Below are 20,999 nucleotides of genomic sequence, written 5' to 3'. Positions count from 1 at the left end.
TGAGCCAAGATTGGTAAAATTTCTGATTCTTCTTTGCTAGACAGCATCACAACCCTGCAGCAAGACCTCAAACTCACCATACGGATTTTAGTAACCCTGTTTCACTCCTACGTTCCCTGTTTCATAAGTTTTAATGTTCCCTTTCGTAACCTCTATTTAAATGCTTTTCAAATCTAGACTTGAGCCCCCCTGCAGAGTCCGTCATGCAACCGTTGCCTAGCACACATTTTCTACACGTGCATTATACACTGTCATCTTAAGCCCCTTCTGTCCAGTTTCTCCTAAGAACTGCAGTCAGGATTCCAAAGCGTAAGAGAAATCCTCAGCTTTCAAAGTGTCCAAAACCCCCCCGAGGGACGCTGAAAGTTAAGGCAAATCCATAGGAGGTATGAAGTTGGTGTGCATAAGGTGAAAAAGCTCCCTCATGAATGATGTCTATCAAGAGTAAAGTGGCTTTAACTCACTGTAGCTTAATTAAGCCTGGTATCTCCCAAGGTTAATTAATCTATAGCAAAGCAAGGCCACTTTAATGTACATTCTCTCATTCAAGAGGAGTTTAATACCTCTTCATTTCTGCATAACTTTATATTTCCCATTGGTCTGCCTTAACTTCTCCAGGTGCCTCTTGCTGACACAGCCTCAAACTTCCAGTTTCCACGGTTATCATCGGGGTAACAACATCCGGCATAAAACGTGCCCACCACTGCAGGACCGCGCAGAGACATACAAGCTAATTTCAGTCTCAGAAACCACCCATCAACAACAGAATTCTGCGTCAGCTGGTCGAGGGAACAGGCAATGAGCACATTCCTTAACCTGTTTCCTCTGCTCAGGCCCACTAAGTCTGTTCGCATGCTTTTAGCGTGGTTGGAGAGGGGGCGTTAGCCTAGGAGCATCAGTCCAACCAGATCCAGAGCAGAAAAACTTCTGCACACGAACCGGGGCTTGTCAGGCTTCGTTCTGGAGCCTGAGAAGCACATTGCGACCGTCACTTGCGTTCACATTTGGTTCGCTGCCCAGGAAAGCCAACTGCCGCCCTAAACTGGCCCACATGCCGTAGTTTCAGCAGTGAAATCTGAATTCCAGAAAAGAAAAGGAAAAAAAAAAAAGTCAGATTCGCTACACTTGGGTTTTTTTGAAAAGCCATTTTACCATAAAGTTTTCCAGATTCTTGATACCAAATCTGACAGGAACAGCAGGATTATGTAACAAATTTAGAGAATGTACACAAAATAAGTCCTCCAACCCTCATTATTTACTATTCAACATATCTATAAATTATTTAAATATAAGATTAGCAAGAAATAGCTTTGTCCAAGCGATACATTGTTGTGAGACAAGCTCTGACCCTTGAAGTTATGCTGAAAGCCACCCGTACCATGTTACTGCACCATCAGTAAGAGTATTTCCTCGAATTAGCAGCTGAGTATTCCGCTCACGCAGCACCTCCAAGCCTCAGCAACGTGCGCGCTAATGAAGCACGACTGCTGGAAGAAATCAGCTGTCTTAGGACAGGCTCTTCCCAGCACAACACAGGAACTCTGATCCTATTTACATACAGCAGTGCCCGGTGGCGAGAGTAATCGGCAAGAGGAAAGCACACCAGGACCTCCTTTACTTCTGGTGTGTGCAGAAGCTGATTTTCTATCTCGTCTTGGCCGCCTTTATTTAGCTCACGAAGAGCAGGGTTTTCATTTCTATTATTAGCTGCAATACTCCAGAGCGGTGATACTGGTTACTGTTTGTAACGTTATATGCAATTTCCACGTTACAACGAAAGCGAGAGGTTGCGATGCCTGGGATAGAACAACTACGCCAGCAGTTAGCAACACTGCGAGGACAGCGTTCTGAAAAAATGTAGACAAAGATTAAGGTTCAGCCTAAGGAACACAGCGCAGGAGAATCCATGCTGAAAGCGGTTACAAAGACAAGCCAGAGCTCGCTTCGGGCACAAACGTAACGGGCTGCGCTAACACCTGCAGGAGCCCGAGCTTCTTTCCCAGCCCAAGGCCTGCCCTCACCAGCTCAGTGCTGAAACTTTTTAGGAAAACCAAACTTGGTTTGTGTCACTTATAAACAGCTCCTCAGGAACATCCGCTGATGGGCAAAGAGGGGACCTGGTTAAGAACTGAGGCAACAACGGTTTCTAAAAGAGACTCTGGACCTAAAGAGCAGAGAAAAAAATACCTCCGAACACGAGGAACTTCTGCTCTGCCTGGCCTTGGAAGGTGGGAAGGCCACGTCTATGAAGACCCAGAGTCATGAACATTCACATCTGAAATTTTAGATATTATTTTAACCGTACTGACAGATTACAAATTTGAAAGGTGCATTTACAGCGTATGTAGCTGGTCAGAGTATTTCCCCAATGAGCTCCAAATGCTACTTACGTGGCCCTACAGCCAATGCTAGCAGTTTCACACAGGAGCTCTTTATTTAGCCGAAGAGTGCATTTCCATGACAAAACTAAACCTACACAAAAAGCCGCTAAAGATGTTATTAGATAAATTACAGGATTTTAAGTACATCCTTCCTGATTCTCTGGCAGCGTGGGTGTGTTTAGAACACCCACAGTTGCGTTGCAGCAATCCTGGAATAACTTGGCTAAGGTAATAAATCAAGCCTAGAAGTGGGCCATTTCCATCGATTAAGTTTGAGAAAAACAGTCTGAGCAGGCTTAACTCAGCCCACATATTATTACGTTACCAGCTTAACACACAACTCTGCTCCTTGCTGATAGCATTAAAGTCGTGAAGAGTTTCCAAACTTTTCCTCTGAGCTATTCCTCTGTGCTCTCAATCTAATATAAGGTCTCCTACTAAAAAAAGAGATGGCAAATTTAAAATTCTTATTGCATGAAAGTTCACCATAGGGGTTTGAGCAACTTAGCAATTTTGATGGAAAAGGTAGAGAAAATAAATCAGCTGAAGGCTTTCCTTCTATGTCTGGCCACGCTTTGTCCTAATAATAACAGCTGCCTGCCAAAGAATTAATTGTCCTTGACATTTGTTCATCACAAAGCCTCTTATGTAGCCGTTACAGGACTATGCCATGTAAGCAGGGAAGCGAGCAGTTGCAGACAGATGACTTCCTCTTCCTGATTAGCACAACTCAACCTTTACTTCTCTTACTTGGGTCCTGAGAGGACTTTAGTTGAATTACTTCTCCCCTTCAAGGAACAGCAGACCGCGCTGGAGGGTTTTTTTACTTCTTTTTAAATAGATTAGATGTTGAAGTCAAGCCACTATCAGGACACTTCATTATTGTTACACCAAGACAAATGAAGAGTCAGGTCGAGGATCTTTGTTTTTATCACCGAAGCGAATGTTCAGGTGAGCACTTACAGCACCCCACAAAACAGCAACGGCCCCCACTCGAATGATCAGACCTTGCCACGCCGGTGGTCCTCACCCGCCCTCACATCTTCTACACAGAACAAGAAGTGGCAGACAGCATCCATGGGAACACGGGAGGCGTACTGCATCCTGCCGCTGGCGTAACAAAGGATTACCTGTTGGCTGCTGAAAATAAACTCTTCTGCCACATTCTAGATGCTCAAATGTTATTAGTCATTAAGTTATGACTAACTGGAACTGGGAGGGCACGATCTTGTTTAGCAGAGAGCTGAGAGCTAGAATGCCTATGTCTATTCATAGTCACGCTGCTAATTCAGCAGCTGACCTTGGACGAGTCACTTCGCCACTCTGACCTTCGATTCCTCATCTACAAACAAGATACGATAATGTCATTTCCTGGGGGAGAGGAGGAGAAGGAGGAAGGCTGTAGAAAGCTTAATTCAGGGTTCGTAAAATACTCTGAGATTTCTAGATAAAAGCACAACTGAAGGGAAAAACATCAAGATGATGGGGGAGATATTTTCAATCTATACAAGATTTATGGAGCTTTCATACTTTTTTCTCGCTCCATATTCTCTGTTCTCATACATTGCCAGAAGTGCTAAGTGGAATACAGGGGCAAACAGCAGCTCTAGACAGCCAGGTTTAGTCTGATGCAGGCGGCTGACTCACAGTCATAAACAACTGCATGAAATAAACACATTTTTAGAAAAGTTGATGCATCTCAGAAGGGGAAAACCATGAAAGACAGACATCAAGTTCTTAAAACTCGGCAATGCTGGTGTTCCCAGAGCATTAGCACTGCTGGAGGGAAAATGATGCTACAGGCGCATCACTGCTCCTGACCAGAATACACGATCGAGTGCCACCAGTGCTGAAAATACTTACCGCTGTTGCGGTCCGGTGTAACTGAGGAGGCATCACTAACCCAAACAAAGCAGGAAAAATGGCCTGAAACATACTGATGCCTTTCAAAGGCCAAAATGGTCAGTGAGTCACAAAACCTTTTCCTATTACCTCAAGAATCCCCTGGCATTACAGAACAGCAATCGTTTTAGTTAGAATGAAACATGATTTAAATAGGAATGCTATTCAATCTGCTGAAACACAAACCAAATCCACAGGCAAACAGTATAAAGCATCACACAGAGTTTCACACAGCAATCCAAGACCAAGAACATGACCTGAACCGAACCAAATACAGCACATTCCCATAAGGCCTACAATTTACTGTGTTAGTAAGACATTGTAGGGATGACAAGCTAACTGCACCCTTTCCAGAAGACATTACGCTAGGGATGCAGTTTGGTAAACACTGCGCTAATGTGGCCTGCTGCAGGTTCTTGTTAGAAAGAAAGTTTTGGAAGATTCAATTTAAGAAAAACCTCATTTGTCCCCAGCTGCTATTTACAAAACACTCCAAGGTCTCATGAGACTTCTTCCAGATGGAGCTTCTGATACAGCCTGGATGCTCTTTGAAGAAGCCTTTAAAGTCCTTATTATTGAAAGTTTGCATGCTGGGAACTGCAGCAGTAATGAGCAGAGAGATTCTTTGGGAAGATCCTTTGGCTGTTTACCCAGCCCTCCCTTCGGCCGCCTCCTGTTTCAGCGGCCATGCAGAAAAACGGGGTACCAGCCGAGGGGCTTCTGTCTGCCTCCTAACTCCTGTAAGTCAGACAGGACTCAGAGAGGCATATTCTGTTAAGCAGTCCTTAGACCCCAAAATGATTACGGATGTATCTTCTAATGCCAAGTGAATGCTATTTCCAGCTCCTGTCTCTGCAGGTTCTCCTCGCCTTACTCACAAAGCATCGCTCTCCCTGCAAGCTCGCCGCTCTGCTCTGACCTGTGCCGTTCTGCTGCTTTGCACAGCTGGTGAAAGTTTTGATGCTTATTTAAAGCCTGGTCACAGTGGACAAATGGAGTATGGTTTTTTCCTAACACATGGTGAAACCCTGCACTAGATTTTAGCTGCTGCAGTGAGTTACTAAAAAAAACCAGCACACACACAAAAAAGGAAACAAACAGGAAAACCAGCACACCTTTTAAAAGACTGCATAACCAAAGCTCCTTGAGAAGTCATTTGAGCTGGCAGTGTTGAGACAGTAAAGATGCTTGATAAATCTGTTTGAAGGAGCTGAAAATGTGCTACACAAGGAAGCTGCTATCTATAGGCTTCACAGAGACAGCTGCCTGGTCGCATTCAAAATGATTCTGTCCTTGCGGTGACAGTTGTAAGCAACAGAAATATAATACACAACCATTACAAAAACACACTCTTTCTGATGTGTTTACCATGCCCATATTCCATACAGGCACTGCGGTGGTACCTCTTTCTTACCAAATATTTAACCTTTTGCATTGTGCTCACTGCCACGCTTGAGAGAGTAGCATCAAGTCTATATAGATATTTTCCTGCAGTTAAGTTTATGTTAACTGGATGTTAAAAAAAATACAGAGGTGCACTGCTCATCAGATAACATCTTCAACAGCTGGATTAAGACGCCTTAGCACACCAATCACGCCCTCAGTTATTTATCACTGCATTTAATATGTAACAGCTGTACCTTCCTTGTCAAAGCATTTACGGAGGCTGTGGTCTCAGGAATGTCCTGAAGTCACCACAGATAAATATAGTGAATGAGAATAAAATTACTTTTGTAGGAACAATAATTTCCCTTTGCAAGTTCTTATTAGGTTCGAAGATTTTGCTGATGGTGAATAACACAAGTTCTCAGCTTACTTTCAATCATTGAAAGTCTACTTCATAAAATAGAATAAAACCTTACGTAAAGCTCATATTTGACCTCTATGACTAAGATAAAAATACTTTATAGTCTCAATTTTAAAATAATCACCTTAAAAAAACACCAAAAGAACAATTTTAAAATGCCTTTAGAAGTAACCTGTTCACTACCACCTGTTAACCACTACAAGTCAGAGACGTTGGCTTTGACTTGTTCACAAATTAAGATCTAATCTGAGATAAAAAATATTCAAATTCTTTCCTCTTTTTTTTAGTGAGATAGTAAGAGTCAACAAAAGCGCTCTCTCTAGTAAAGGATATGTGAAATAGGTATGAACGGAAACCTCTAGGAAATCACGTTTGGTGCTCAGATGGGAAACATTTCCAAAACCACAGAACTCAATTAGAGCACGTTGGCGCTGATGCCACAAAAGGGCTCAGGTGCTGCACTCATCTGTCAGGGGGTTTTGATAGGATATTATACATAAGGAAGTAAAGAAAGTGCTGTGCTGGATGGCACATCAAACTAATTTAAAAAATCAGGGCGGAGAGCAAAATTAAAATACCGGCGTGATGCTGAAAAAATAAATGAAGAAAAAAAATTGTTCATGAAAGCGCGACTGCAAGAGTGTGGTTTATATATTCTTTTATCCGACTACCTGGGAGACCTGGCTGCAAAGGGATATCCTACCTTCTTTCTGCAGTGGGAGCACTGCAGGGGAGCGCAGCTCAAATTCCCAGCCTCCGGGGTCCAGAGGCAGCTGGCACTAGGTTTGTCAATGGGTGCCAGATCTAAGATCGGGCCCCTTTCCAGCTATGCTCACGCGCACACTCAACCTCTCGCACCAACCTGTTTCAGAACACATCTAACACGGGCTTTCTAGCACACTACTGCAAAGATCTTTCTCACTAGAAGCTAAATAAAGGCCAAGTAAGAGACGCCAGGCCGGCAGCAGCAGGAGGAGCAAGCCCAGGCGCCCCGCAGATGTGCACGCTCTGGCCCTCGCCTCCCTTCTCCAGCAGGGCCGGCTTTTCCCAGAGACCCGTTTTGTCCTGTTTTACAGGACAAACTGCACACGCTGGGAACCGGGCATGGGCTGGCCCTCTGACGCTGCCAGAGGGATCCGTCAGGGCTCAGCCCTCCCTACCCTTACCTTGGAGGGGCCATTCTCACCCACCCTGCCGCCAGTCTTCCGAAGATTGACAGGTATTCCGTTTTCTTTCAGACTCCAACCCATCTTTTGAATTTGGCTGAAGTTGGCCTACAAGGTTAAGCTTATCCGTGGGAGGAACCCACACAAAAGCCTTGCTCCCTTACAAACCAGACTTTTGAAATCAACTTCTTGGAATGATGCTACTAGAATTTAATCTGACAATACAGGTCATTAAGGGAAACCCTTGACTTTTAACATACTGCCTTCAACGCACGAATTACCGAGACCTCTAATCCATTTTCTGCTGTGTAGCAAGTCACTTCTTCATTTCTCCGGAGGGCGAAGTGCACATGACAGTACATAAAGCTAACAAAATGTAAGCAAGACAAAATAAAAAGGTCACCTTTGTCTCTTTGAGGAGGTACAACATCATGCAGGCTAGTGTATATTTAAAAAATAAATGGTTGCTGACCACAAACCACTCATAGGCGTCTGTGATTTAATGACTGTCACTAAAATGTGATTGACACTGAAGGGGTGAACTGTGAAGAATCTAAGCTACATAAAACAAGCCTCTACAGAGTTATTCTGCTGAATAGATTGCCTGTATATTATATTTGAAACCTAATTCTATGATTTCTCTAACTCATTCTCACAATATGGCAGTTCTGAGGTTACTTGTATTTCAATCTCTGTAGAGCTGATGCTACCTGCATTAAAGGCTGCTTTTAAAATGACAAAAGTTGTCTACTATAAAATGAACAACCCTTAAAAGCCCCAGATGAATCTGCCAGGAGCTGAAAGCCAAATTACTGCAAGAAATTGAATTCCCAGAAGTGACTGCATGATAGTTTTCTTCATTACATTGAAGAATTGAAGATACAAAGTTTGCTGTTGAAAATCATATTCTAGGACTAGAGTCCTTCACAGACATATTATAGCCACCTGTTATTAAAAGAAAGGCAAACCTAGATGATGAAGGAATGCAAAGAGACATCATTTTATTACAGAAATGGACCAGAATCCATGAACCTCAGTTACAGTACCGAGATACCGAGGATGTATCTATATAGCCGTCTCCCCCTACCTAAACCAGAACCTTTTCCATCTGAGCCGCAAGATTCTGAGGGATTGGATAGTCTTCTATAAAATTTTAATTACTGCTATAAAATGCATTTTTAAAAATAATAAAAATATTATAAAATTTAAAAAACACCAGCAAGCCATGTATTTGATTGATGTTTATTATAAAGCTTAGATCTTTAGGATTCAGCTATGTAAATGCAAACACATAGTAAAAAAAACCAAAAAAACAAAAAAAAAAACCCCAACCAAGAAAACCAAACCAAACCAACCCAAAAAACCCAAAACCCAAACTATTTTCCTATAATTAATTAATCAAAACAAAGATAATTTACTGGAATTACCCATACATGTGACTTTCAGGAATTTATACCGAGTTAAAAGATCCTTCTGGTTATTGTTATGTTTCACAGAGATCAGCCGGCATATTTACACGCTGCGTTCTCAGTCCCAACAGGAACGCCTAGCATTTGAGTGATGTGCATACCTTGTAACCAGAGCCTTCTGACTGCCATTCCAAAAACCCATCACTGCCTACTTAGCACCTCCGTGTCGGGGACGGTAACGAAGCCTACATCTATGCGAGATGCGTGCTTACCTGAAGAAGTACATTTCTTAACTGGAAACCCAATGTCAACAACAGTTATCTCATAGTAAGTTTCTCTGCTAGACTGAGGCCTGTTTAAAAGCTCTACAGGACATTAAAAGTGTCATTGATTTTTCTCTCTTTGGCTCTCAGTCAATTTGAAAGTCAGCATAATTCAATATCTTTCTACTCGTTCCATTAGCAAAGAAAGGAATCCATGCTTCAATCTATGCTGCCTTATTTGAAAAAGTAATTTAATTTTACATCTGAAAGTGTGCCAACATCAGCATAAAACCGTACACAGTATACATAAAATTTAATTTATAAATTCTGTATTTTGTCAAGCCAGAATGAGATGCTGCCTAAAACCAATGACACTGTCCAAACTTGCTCTGAAGATATTTACGTATATTCTTTTTATTTCAGGTATTTTATGTTCTAGTCAGAGTTTTTGATGATTTTTCTCCTTACTATAAAATTTAATGACATACTATCTAGAAAAGTTCATATTGCAGAAAACCTTGTTACAGCAGGCACGCTTTGCCCCTAAAAGTTCAGGCATATCATTTACTTACCACTGATTCATCTCCTATTTTTTCTTGCTGTTAAAAATAATTGATACTTCCCTTAACCTGAAGAGATATACTGTACAAATTTGACGTGTCCAGAAATAAAATTTAAAGAAGCCCCCAGTGCAGAGCATCCATTTTATTTCAGGCCAGGTTAACACGCCGAAGTCCTCTGCTTACTAGTCAAAAAGAAAAGTGTATCGCACTGTTATAGTTAATGACTTAATTTCAAACAAATGAAACAAAAGTGCTACACAGCAGCACATACCACTCTCTTCATTTATATCCCTGCTGCAGATCATCATTAAGGCAAACAAATGTAAAATGACTTCTTTAAAAAAGGGTGAGGACAATGAATCTACAGAGCCCGTTCAAATGAACGACTTTCAGTAGCACCACACAGAGCTAGTCCCCACATAATTGTGCTTGGATTGTAGTATTTGTCTTCACGTAAAGGAGAAGAACTAAAAGCTGCGGGCCAGGATTTTCAAATGACATTTGATCACTTAACTTCTTTCAACCCATTGAACAAATATCAAATATAAGGCAAAACACACCCCAGAAGATTTATGACCACTGAGTCAGCAGAGAATGTTCTCTCGCTCCCTTCTCACTCTTGTGAAACACAGTTCATCATACAAATGGCTTGGGTGTTTATGCCAGATGCAAGATTAGATAATTAGTCATCTGAGTCCTGGATGTCAACTCTTTTGTGATACAACATTCATTCCAAATGCACCATTTGTAATCAGTTGACTTGCAAAAGCACTCTGGTGTTATCCAGTAATACATCTTATGATGTAGAGCCAAATACCTGCCACGCCGTAGTAACATACTCGTTTCCGCTGCAGCAATACCCTGCCTGATCTTAGCCCTTCCGACGACTTCGGTTTTTGTCTGCGAAATAGGGATAACGATACTGACCTTCAGAAAGCAATTTCAACTCTAATGATGAACGGTACCAAGAAAGGCCAGATATTATTAATTACCCCTAAGCTGGGAATGGAACAAGAGAACAGCAGTTCACTTGCCCTGCTCACCAGAAAATACTGCTGCTCTTTTACCTACTTCCTCTTGAGCACGACATGCAAGATAATCAAATTAAAAGCAAACATGAAAAGACTATTCAGTACCTTTAAAAATCATTTTACAGATAAACATTTAACTACAAGTGGATTCAAACATTATACAGTGGGGCAAATTAAAGATTTTATTGGAACCTCCATTTTAAAATTACTGACATCGATGCACACAGAACAAGATGCTGGAGGAATAAACGGGCCTCGAAGGTCACAGCGTGTGCTCTTTTAAAGGAATAAACCTTTACTTACTCCGGGAAGATCACATCCTAATTACCACTGTCACTTGTCCTTTGCGGAATTGCAAAGAATGTTGGCGGCTTTAGGGTTTTAGGTTTTTTCTTTAAAGGATAATCAAAATGTTTTAGCTATTCTGTTTCACATTAAAGTCCCTAATGCATTCTGTTCTACTGAGCCACATAGTTATTTCAGTCATTCTTAATAAATAACAGTTGCCAGTAGTAGTTAAGCCAACAGATTTGAATTATTTATAGTGTTGAGGAACAGAGCGGCAGATAAAATGCATTAGGGCTTTCAGTTGTTCCTGCCTGAATGACACAATGGCAGCCTTTAGATGTTTTTCCATGGGCTGTAAAATATTCTACTTCTAATCCTGGTTTAAAAGATTTCCTAAAGAGACAACAGCAAAACCTACTGCTATCCATCTTCAATAACCACATTTATGAAGAGCAGGTAAGAGAGAGTCTCCCAAATACAGTACACTATTAAAAAAAAAAAAAAGAAAAAAAAAGGCACAGACTTTGATTTGATTGAACAGGTCACATTCAATCTGCTAGTTAGTATTATTAACCAGAACTTATTTATTTAGATGTTATTCATCACATTTACTCACCTATACTTTATAACATGTTATTTGCTCTATACCTTCAAATTAAGGATCTAAAAGCACCTCAGTGTTGCACTAGGTGTTTCTCTTCTCCTTTGCCTATAATCCCTCCTCCCTTCAGCGGAGAAAAAACCCACAGATATTATCTTAATTTTACAATGGCAAATCCAATTTCACATTCAAGGGCGGAACATGGAAATCCCAAGTCCTGTATCTATGCCTTGTTTTTAAGAGACCACATCATGAAACATTGAACACACAAAAAAACAAGTACTGTCAAGATAATTTCTGTCCCTGACAAATTATGTTAAACACAGTAGCTAAGTTTATGTTCTCTGTGGTTTAAAAGATGCATTCAAATATCTGGCTCAATTGACTGATGGGATAACGTGCCCCTGCCGAGCTATGTCTGGGTAGAAATCTGGGGGAATGTCTTGCTTTCCCACCTTGTACTGACATCGCAGGGGACTGTGCCAGTGTGGAATTCACTATACACAACCAGTTCACAAGGAGAACCGTGCCCACAAATGACAAGGAGAGATTTACACTCAAATGCTGCAGAGAGAAGCACTGGGGTAATAGTTGTGGTAACATAAGCTTAAATCTCTAAAGAGTAAAAAGAAGAAAAAAAATTAAGGCCTGGAGAGGTAAAAAAACCGAACACATTCCCTCCTACCAAATATTAAAGAAATGGGGTGGGGGAGTGAGGGGGAGGGGGCGGCAATACCACTTTCAGGCCATTCCAGGTTATTAAGCCATCTGAAACTGGCTCCTTCCCATGTTAGATTGTAGGAATGAGCCATAGTATCCAAACTGTCAAGCAGACTCTATTGACACAGATCTCTCTGCTTCCCCGCTCCCCCTTCCTTGGCTTAGCTTCCCCATTCTCCCAGCTCAGAGGCTTATTTAAAATCTGCACTCCGATTTTAGTGAGAGAGTTGTATTGAAGAAGTCATATGTCACAGGAGTGACCATGCTCAAAAGATGAAGGATATGGCTTTTGCTTTGGGTAAAGCAGGTCCTGAGACTGCGTAACATAGAGCCTGCCTGCAGTATGCATCTACATATAGCTCTTTTTGCGCACAAAGGCTATACGAATTGATTCTGAACAAGCTGAGGATTTCAAACAAGTCTGCAGTGCTGTAGCCTCTCTCCCATCCTGAAAGGTACAGTGAATTATTTAGAACTTAGAAAACAGGTCCTAAAATTATTTCCAGCACCATTTAAAACCAAATCTGTGTACACATTCCAATCACTGTTATAAGGTCAACTGAAAATAAGAGCCGTCACCTTTTATAGCTATGACATTACAAAGTAAATCTCACAAAATTATAGACATAGTTTCTCTACCATGGACCTCTCAATACAACAGAAATTCTACCTGCCTATTTACCAAAATCTAGGGCTTTATTTACGCAAAAGAATCAATCTTTTCTTAAAGTCTTATTGGTTCCATTTTATTTTGTATGAGCAATGTTGGATTAACATATTCAATTCACCCACGCCAGAGGCAATAACATTGCCCCCCAATCTACTGCAGCTCATGTAAGAATACCTCAACACCTCTTCTTTCTCTCTACACCCCATCAAAGATGACTGCCATCTTTTCCTGTAAGTTTATTATTAAACCAGTGATCTCTTTAGAAGACAGACGAGCTCTAAATATAAGAAAGAATCTGTTACATAATACCTCAAGAAAGGAGGCAGCACACAATAGCCTGTGGACAACACGAGCCTGAGTAAAAGAGAAGTGGAAAGGGAATGAAAATCTGTTATTGCCCTTGCCTTTGCCCAGTGCCTGGGCTTGTGTATAGTCAAACGTCCAGTAGAATATGGAATCGTGTAATACTTGTGTAAAACTTAGGGTTTTATTTCTGTGGAAGATAAACAAATGCAAACAAACAACGTTATCTGGAAGTTAATTCAGCATCTGGCAAAACCTCACTTAGATCAGAAGACATCTTCCTCAAACACAACAGAACTTGTCTGAAGCTCCAAGAACCAGGATTGTAAATAATACACTAGTGAGGACTGACTCATCCATGGAGATGAGTAGGCTCAAAGCTTCTTCAAATGGAGCAGTGTCACAGTTATAATCAGCAGTTAAGAAAGTTCCTTAGGAGTCACGCTATCAATTACAATGGTAATACATATTCAGGGAGTAAGTGATATGCACAGAGAGAATATGAAATCAAAACATTAATAAAAAATAAGGAACCTTTGGAGACAAGTGATTATCTTTTATACCTACAGTGCTTTATACATTCCCAAATGATTTAGAATCTAAAAATAAATGATTACTTCTACCAGCTACCTTGGACTGAAAAAAAAGCAAATTGCTAACCATGGATAGAAACATTACACAACTGTTTTGAACAAACGGCAAAAAATGGACCATGTTAGAAAGAACAGTGGGAATCTATATAGGAATTGAAGTTATCCAAGATAAAATCTAACCAGAATAATGTGACTATCATCTTGATTTTCTACACCTATGATGGGATTTTCAATAAAAATGAGAATGGTTAGAATCACCTGTCTACCTTGATATCTCATCCCTCAGTCTACATCATCCTTCTCTCACCATTCTTTAGCATCATACTGAGACACTGACTTGAAGGAAAAGACTCAACATCTGTAGCTGAAATACATATATATATACACACATACGTGTGTGTGTGTGTTTAAATACAATCACACAGACCCCCGGGAAAAGGAAGAGGGCAGGTTACTAAAACAAGCAGAAGATTGAAGCTCACACAAAAGCATGTAGCTAACCCAGAAAAGACATCATTAAAACACTGTGCCAAGTAATATTTTGAAAATAAAAAATGCAATCTATTCTGGCCCCAAAACACACAGCCAGTACCAATTCTACCAATGATAATGGCCTTGAAAAACTAAAGAAACAAAGAGGCCTCTGAAAGGCACACTTCTGGACTAAGGGTAGCAGTAAACTAGAACAGTAATTGTGTAACCACAAAAGAACAAATTCAGGAGGAGGCAATCAAGTAAAGATGAAAGGCAAGTAGGTTTTCTTAGTTGGAACAGAGAATTCTGTGAAAGAGTTTAGGCAGACCATGAGAAGAGCCATGAGAGGATCATAATTTTTAACTGTCAACAAAAGACCAAAGGTAAAAAAATAAATAAATTCTGTATTCTAAATCCACACTGAAAAATAGCAATGAATTATTTTTGTTGGGTTTAGCTGTAAAAGACTGCTAATAGCATGCAACTGGATCTATCAGAAGTACAGCCAGGCAACACAAAGGTTGCCTCAAGGGCAGATAGTCCTCACGTAAAAATACAGGTGGTGCACCTGCATGAGTGAGCTTTTTAATGATGCATGGCGTCAACATGAAAGACACAACTGTGATTGGTTAGACTGAAAATAATACACCAAGAAGAAAAAATAAAAAGATTAGGAACACCAGCTGAGCTTGGAGATAACATAGGAAAAGTTACTGTTAAAGCAAGATTTAAGTTATAATAACACAGCAGTAGCAAATGGGAAGATGTAACATGATAGGAGAGTGCTCCCAGTTCTGCATCTGACAAATGACACTTCTGCCAGCAAATCATTTAATCTCTACACATCCATCCATCTGGGTGTCAAATAGGTTTATTGCCTTAAAACTTTAGAAGAGTACTGTGAAATTTAATTCATTAATAACTGGAAAATATGTTTTAATCCTTAGACAGAAGGTGCTGGGAAAGGACACCATATTACAAAATTAAGACTACCTAGCAAAATATTATTGCATTTACTTTAGTGAACTCCTCATCTGTCTCTCTCCTGTTTCAGTTTCTGGTTTCTACAGCGCTTCATGACTTTCTCATTTCTTTGTCTCAGGTTAGTAGGATGAGAGCTGTGGTCACAAACCAGGAACATCGGCCCTGTCCATGGGACAGACAGCAGTTATTCCCATAATATACAGAGAATATAGTAAGAATCCTACTTCATGCACGTAGTCACAGACATTATTCTGGCATTTTATGCTAAAAATATTGTAAAAAGCAGACGGAAAACTACAGGGGGTATGAAAGAGTAATCTAGGTCCACATCTTTCCTGAAGTAACAGAGAATGGAAAGTTAGGGCCTTGATTTGGCATGAGCTCAAGACACTAAAAACTTCTAGAAATGCAAATGAAGCACCTTGCATCATTAAACTCAGCTATTCCCTTTAGTATGAGGGGGGAAAAAAACAACCCCCAAACTTCCAAAACTCTTTACAAGTGTAAAATATTGTAGTTTTTTATATGTGCAGAAAAAAAGGCATGTTCAGTCCTACACTGTCTTTAATTGTTAGACATCTATTCACTAGCTCTGCTTTTCTATTTCCAAACTAGAATCCTAATTCAAATTAGATTAATAAACTGTAGCAATATGAAATAAGGAGGAAGGCAAAGGCAGCAATATGAACTCCCCAGGGATCAGGGAAATGAAAGAAGTATAATATGTTATAGCTTTGTTATAAAACAATAATGGACTGGTGACAAAAATCTCACCCTTTTATCAAAACTCTGTGTTTTCCAATATTCGGCCCGTTCTTTTTGGTCAGGGATGGTTATATAATCATCAGCCATGCAATGTTTTTGCTAAAATCATGCATTTGATTCATAGATTTTTATTAGTACCAAAGGCAGTGAGAAAATTAATTCATTCCCAAATAAAGTATAGCAAGGTTTGAGCCTAAGCACTGATACACTTTCATATGGGCTAAATGGCAGTAAAAGAAAATGCTTATGACAATAAAATAGAGACATTAGCCCAAGTAACCACAAAACAAAGAAAGGGAAAACAACACACACAAGAATGCAAATCCACCCCGCTCTGCTCTTCAAAGCCAAGACAGATCACGCTCTTACCGACAAGGACAGGCTGTGGCAGGAGGTCTGAAAAATCCAATAAGAAAAACTGCCCGGGTCCCCTGTTAAGAGCTATATATTAATTCCTAATATTTAGCATAGCTTGTCAAGAATAATGCAGTATTGCACAATTCTTCATGAGTCTCTTCTGCCTTTTAGCTCTGAGTCACCATTATATTAGGAAAAAGTGAGCTTAATTTAGACACCACAGAAGGGTAAATTACGTATTTTCTTACGGTTTCTGATCCAGGGGGCTACGTTTTTATATATCCTTTTTTTTTAATGTGAATGTCTCATTTCTCTCATCTTCCCCATTTTTTTTTTAAACAAAACTATGAAAATTTCATTAATCTTCACTAGGCGGCATCACAAGAAACAATCAAAGTCCTGTACATGAGGAAAAGGGGTTTCTACATTTGATGGAGGACTTCGTATCTCTGCTACACCCCCTCTCCTGCAGGACTGACTTAAAGGAACAAAGGAGGATTCCTTCAGTATTCTTCCTCCTGCAAAACGTATTGCCCCAATCGACCTAGCAAGAAGGAAAATGGACAAACTGCAAACAAATGTTAGCATTTATAGCAATTTCTTAAATACAGAACTAGTCTTGTTAGAAAGAAAATGTCTGTTTTGATAGCAAAGTTCATTTAGGCTGGAAAAGGAGTAGTGTATGTGCCTTTTTTAGTACGTGTTGAGTCCAATGCGATCCCAATAGAGAAAAATAGCGAATCTTACTGATTTGAACACCTCAGTGATCAAAGCTTTTCGCTGATGCTTAGTAGCAGTTACAAAAGGTTTGCAAGGAAGAGAACAATAATGTACAATAAGACATGCCTGAGTAACTCCTCAGGTTTAGATATCTGCAAAACCCTACCAAAAAAAAAAGAAAAAAATTAATGGAATGATTGAGATTAATTTGCATACTTGCTACTACAATAATTAAAGACATCTTTCTTATAATGTGTCGCAGGCATTTCATTCATAAGGCAGATTGACATGCTGATATATTTTACTTCCAAGTTAGAAAGTATTTCTCTTTCATTGCAGCTACTCTCTGGAATTTAGTAAAGGAAAACAGTGAGAAAGACTGATAAGAGAACAAAACGGAGTAGCATTAAGTCAGGACTGCAAATACTTCTGCATCCTGTATCTACCACAGCCTTCAATATGGGACCAAGATGGTAGAAATGATCGGACATTTGCTCCTCTCCATCGATTATCTTTTCACTCTCCCATATCCCATCCCCTAAGCTCAGGCACACGCAATGCAAACCGACTCCTCCGGTCACACCTCTGCTCTGTGTTGCCCACTCCTGATGAGCTCATGATTAACAGAAGAGACCTCCCAGTGTTTCTCTGGACATCCTTCCAGGACAAACTATTTCCCTTCAGAAGGGATTGTTGTATTGTGAAGGTGCAGAAAAAGACAAAAAATGTGAAATGGTCTGTAAATAGAGGAAATTAGAGAAAAGAACGTCCTGGCCATACTACAGGAGGTTCCAATAATCAGTCACTTTATACTTCCTTCAAAGTTTCACTATTGGAAATAAAATGCCTTATGAAGTACAGTATTTTAAGTAATCTAAAGCAGCAACCAATTTAAAAGAAAATAAATAAAGGAAGATGATTCTCACTACATGTATTTAATATTATGTTGTTCCCTAATGAAACCCTTAGGAAGTGGGAGTACTCAGGGAGACACTTAGATTTACATAAATTTGAGACAGAAAAAGGCTGTTAGACTAAGTCCATTGCACTGCATGGTTGAGATTGAGTCTTCCAGTGGAAGTTACACCAGCCTCCAGACAGACACAGTGCTCAGGCTCAGGCAAAATGCAAAATTTGATGTCAGAATATGTTCTTAAAGCCATTCTACTGCCCTCTCCTTTATACTATTACCACAAAGTTGTTCGTGCATAATATGTAAACTCTAAGTTATGCTCTTACCTTGCTTTTAAACAAATAAAACATATATAAGCCCATTCCATCATTGTCACATAAATGTTAAATATGTCTACATGCCATTTCTGATAACCTGATTTTTACCCCTTTTTTTAAAGGGAACAGTACACATATCACAGCAACACTCAGCTGTTAACATAATTCAATACAAAACTACACAAAGTTATAAAAATGGATAGTGTAGTTTATTTAAAAGTTCTGCAGACTCAACTTGATATAGTGCATCATTATACAGTGGAATAGGTAACGAGTACTTATGATTTTTTTCCCACTATAGCCAGTAAATTCAAACATTAGTAACTCTTTTATAAGAAACTTCATCTGCTAAAGACTCAGGTGAAGCCTAAGCCACTCACCAGAAGACACCGGGATTCTCAGCTTGGCAAATGCAGAAGGGATTTAAAAGAATCATCCATTTGCTTTTTTGGCACAAAACCCCCAATGCTCCACAACCGGTGTCCATGCGTAAGAGGTCCAGCATAGAAATAGCAAGGAGCATGCACGACAGTGCTTGTTGAGAAGAGTTTACTAAAAGAACAGACAGAAACTGGCAGAACAAAATTTCAATGTGCACCACAATTTTCACAGCAAGACGACTCCTTCGCAAGGCGTATTCTTTCAGCCATTCCTATATTTTTACTGGTTACAATTTAACTTCCTTTTTTTTTTTTTTGGGGGGGGGGGGGGGGGGGGGGAGGGGGAAGGCATTCAGATTTTAAGAGAAAAATGTAAGATCAAAGTATGAAGAATTTGGAGGCTGTAATAAAAAAATGACAGATGGCTAAATAGCGAATGCACGCCCCAGTTCCCTTCTGAGCCCCTGCTACCATTCCTAAGCCAATGACATCAGCAGAGCCCCTCCAGTGAATTACAGCCCTGCGAACACTCAGGGGTCACATATTATCCTACATGTGCGGAAGATGAGATGTCTTGCAAAGGCAGTGGTTGCTCACCAAAAGAATAGTCAAGCTGCCGCCAATCTGTACACACATGCACGCATCCTGTAACGCCTACTGAATTCAAAGAATAATGACTGGATTATGTGTTTTTTTTTTTCATTCAACCAGATAAAAGCCAAACTACTTCAGCTACAATAAAGATCTTAGTTTTTACAAATGCAAATATTAGAGGGAAGCAATCAGAGAGCAATGAGAATGATCAAAAGTTTAGAAAACGTTACCCATGAATAAATGATGATGCATAAGGAAACACAATAATTCACATACGAAACTATGAGATAGAAGAAGATATCATATTGGTTTCTGTGTTAATTGGGAAGGGACAAACATTATTGAAAAAATTAACAGCAGAGATTCAGATTAGGCAGTAAGAAAAACTTTCCACCTGTAACTAAAATTACCAAGAACTAGAATAGCCTGCGTGAGGAGGTTGTGGGATCTCCGCTGCCAGAAATTTAGAGAGGAGGTCAGAAAAGTACCTCTCAGGATATGGTTTAGATTTAGCTAGTTCTACCTTGAGGTAGAAAGATGGACTAAATGACCTCCTGAGCCGCTTTACAGCCCTATTTTCTATGGTTTTTCTATTCTATTTAAAAACGTGAAATTTCCCTTAGCTCTTCTCCTTAAGAGGAAGGAGGGTAATTCAAGAGACACAGCATCTCCAGAGCATAGCCCTTATTAATTAACCTCATAACGTAACCTGCAGTAACATTGTGCAATGTTGTGTACCCCCTCCAGTGCCTGTCCTACATAAGAGTGTCTTCTGGCTACAGAATGTAGAGCTTGATCACAAAGATATTGGTGTGTCCTAACTCTCACTGAAATCAACGGGAATTGAGGTAACTAATTAAGAACTGTAATCAGGCCCTTAGTCCAAAGCAACAGAAAAGCGTGCTTTTAGAATCAATTAGTTACTTAATCATTCAAACCAGGCACCAAATCATATACCGACTGCCTGGGGAAGATGCATCTTTTTCTCAGGTCCAGAGCCTGCTCTGTCTCACATTTCCATGTAACACCTAAGGAAAGAGAAGCCAACTCTCTATCAAAGCAAAATCTACCAGGCATTTCCTCTGGCAAGAACATTTTATGGTTGTTCCTCAGTCAGGGTTGCTCATTTACGGCTGTGAAAAGATGCAAGACTGTGAAGAAGTAGCCCTTTTGCATCTGTTTGGGAAAAAAAAAAAGATTCTGTAATGGCTTCAGCTCTTGTAAGCCTTCTCTGCCCTATTAAAAAAAATACATGTATCTTTTTCCTAGGGAAGCATCTCCCAGGCAGACAGATCTTCAGATACATTCTACTGGCAGCCTCTTGCTTGAGCAAAACTCTTTGCTTATCCACTGTCCTCCTCCCAGCTGGTAATAATCAGAACTGAGAGACTTAATTACTGTACCTTTCAATAAGGCTTTAATTTTACTTTTTGTTCTTTCCACTGCAAATGTCCATGAATCAGAGGGTCACTTTAAGCACAGAATTCAATTTAATTATACTCACAGGCATTTTGATCATTAAACAGGTCAACTTATTAAAAAAAAACAACTTGATTTTGAATAATGGAAAGCCTGGCAGGCGATCCAGAGGAGTTTCAGTCTGAAAGCTCTCACATCCATTTGTTTACATTTGTTTACTAAGCACTGGTCAAGGTCCCACTGAATGAACAGGACAGCATTAACTGAAACTACATATAATATTTAATTACAAGTGGATTTTAATACTGACTTATTGACTGTTTTCATGGGAATATTTACCAGTGTTCATAAACTAAACTATTATCTGCTATGAAAAGTC

General features: G+C 39.9%; 1 protein-coding gene across 1 annotated transcript in view; it reads right to left on the bottom strand.

The window, feature by feature from the left end:
- The window catches only part of PPM1E (protein phosphatase, Mg2+/Mn2+ dependent 1E), a 72,441-nt gene that overhangs the window by 13,751 nt on the left and 37,691 nt on the right, over window positions 1–20,999 (bottom strand). The window lies entirely within an intron of this gene.

This window comes from Phalacrocorax aristotelis, chromosome 18 (genome assembly GCF_949628215.1).
Source record: "Phalacrocorax aristotelis chromosome 18, bGulAri2.1, whole genome shotgun sequence".
In the NCBI taxonomy this organism is placed as follows: domain Eukaryota; kingdom Metazoa; phylum Chordata; class Aves; order Suliformes; family Phalacrocoracidae; genus Phalacrocorax; species Phalacrocorax aristotelis.
Note: the sequence above shows the minus strand (reverse complement) of the source record. Positions and strands in the feature narration are given on the sequence as shown.